The sequence below is a fragment of the Rhinopithecus bieti genome, unplaced genomic scaffold, assembly GCF_001698545.2.
Source record: "Rhinopithecus bieti isolate Rb0 unplaced genomic scaffold, ASM169854v2 scaffold_35319, whole genome shotgun sequence".
Taxonomy (NCBI): domain Eukaryota; kingdom Metazoa; phylum Chordata; class Mammalia; order Primates; family Cercopithecidae; genus Rhinopithecus; species Rhinopithecus bieti.
This window is the reverse complement of record NW_016815132.1, coordinates 30961-33406: the sequence shown is the minus strand read 5'-3', so window position 1 is coordinate 33406 and position 2446 is coordinate 30961.

Below are 2446 nucleotides of genomic sequence, written 5' to 3'. Positions count from 1 at the left end.
ACACATACATGCATATATATATATATATATATATATATATATATATACTCTTTGAGAAACTGATATTTGTACAAATTTGAAAGTAGTTTTATAGGCATATTTCTACATAATAGATTCAATTTGGCTTAAACCACAGTAATACATGTACTTTAAAAAAAAATTCAAAATGCCAATGTCTTAATTTGCAATCTAGTCACCTATGTGTTGGTATCTTTTAACCAAAAGGTTAAGTACCTGAATTGGGCCATTTCTGAGTTACTATAAAGGACTATAAAGTGCTATAAAGGAATAACCATGACTGGCTAACTTATAAAGAAAAGAGGTTTAATTGGCTCGTAGTTCTGCAGGCTGTGCAAGCATGACTTCAGCAACTGCTTCTGGTGAGGGCCTCAGAAAACTTACAGTCATGGCAAAAGAAAAAGCAAGAGCAGTGAATGTCACATGGTGAGAGAGAGATCAAGAGAGAGAAGAGGGAAGGTCCCAGACTCTACAACTAGATCTCACATGAGCTAACTGAGCACGAACTCACTTATCACCAAGGGGGATGGTGCTAAGCAATTCATAAGGAATCTGTCCCCAAGATCCATTCCCCTCCCACCAGACCCCTCCTCCAACATTGGGAATCACATTTCCACATGAGATTTGGAGCGGACAAACATCCAAACTATATCAGTATCTAAATTAGAAGATTGTGCAGAGTTAAAGGCAAAGGACATGGAGAATTTTGAGGACTCTTTCATCAAGGTATGGTGAGGCTTAACAGAGGCCACCTCCTGGTCAACAGTTCAGGGTCCCTCCTCCCCATTCCACAACTTGGCTATTTTTATGTTTGCGGTAACTGTATTTCATGCTGTGGATAGTAGTTTAAATAGGAGGGCATTCTGTAAAAAATTTTTGAGAAAATGGTGACAAACTTTAAGCAAATAAATAATAAGAATGTTTTTTAAAATTACATGAAAACAAAACTTTTCCATCTAGTTTGGGATAACATTCTTCTATGGCTTCCTGGGTTTTCCTCCAATGACTCTCTTTTTCGTGTGTGCCTTCTGAGTCACCTACCCTTGCTTTCTCCTATGAATCTGGACACCATACTTTCAGAAATAGAAGGCAGGATATCCAGTCCCTGCGATGCATTGGAGAGTAAAATTTTTAAAATCAAAATGTCACAGAAAACAGAGAATGAGAATTTACTAAGTTTGTAGACTAACATACTGTTACAGGACTCCTTCGGTGCTGCTTCACCAGCTGGAAATCTCTGTGGCTGCTGTGACCTCTGCTTGTGGTCTTGCGAGGATTTGCTGGACTCACTCTTCCCACTCAGCCTGGTGGGCTGTACTCAGCTTGTGCTACCTGCCTGGATCCCACATCTGAACAGGGACTCTGTGTTTTGCCTGTGGCTAAACTGGGCATGCTACAGGCAGCTTTTGCATTAGGAGCCAGAGTCTAGACAAGGGGAATGCAGTGGCACCTGAAAACTCAGAGATGCCAGCAACCGTGGAGCCCCAAGTGATGTTACAGCTCTCGCCCAGGGAATCCTGAGGTCTAAGCTCCCAAGAAATGTTGCAGCTTTTGTAGTTCAGCAAGCTGGCCAGGAGGGAATGGTGCCTAACTGCTTCACTTCTTTGAGCCTGCAGCTCAGAGGATGGAGACATGTTACAGCTCTCCCTGCTGCCTGCAGCTTAGAGGATAGAGGAACTCATTTGTTCCTGCTAAATAGGTTGATGTGGCACCCAGTGGCTTTTTTCACTCCTGTAACTCAGTGAGCAGGAGTATGTGTTACACCCTTTTGGCAGGTTCCGGGTTCTTGTCCTGTGACTAGGAAGAATGACGTACACAGACACTGGAGAGGGCACAAAGCAGAGAATAAGTTTCCTGAGTGACAGAAAAGCTCTTAACACGAGAGGGAACTTGAAGTGGATAGTCCTCTGTGTGAGAGGAGACTCAAAAGGAGGTGGCTGTCTGTAAGGCTGAGTCTGGAGTTTTTATGGGCTCCGAATGGGGGAGTATAGGCTGATTGATCTATGGGTAGGCCTGGAAAAAGCATCATTATATTGGCTAAAAGGCATCAAGGAAATTCTCACTCTGATCATGGGCTCTACCCAGAACTGGCAGCTCAATTTTCAGGCTACTGGCTGTCTTTGGCTTGCAGATCAGGTTTTACCAGGGACACATCCCTGTCTGCCTAAGAATTTGTCTATCTCCTGTTGCTATCAATATAACCAATTTGAACAGCCATTTACAGGTCAAATTATGTGACTACATAGTGTGGCATGTGAAGATCCTAACTATACCTATTGGCTCTATAGATTATTATAAGATTATTATAGATTATTATAAGTATCACCTTCCCCATTCTTGTGTTCTAGTCTCCAATAGAATATATCAACTGTCAATTCATCAGAAATACTACCAACACCAAAAAAAAAAAAAAAAAAAAAAAAAAAAA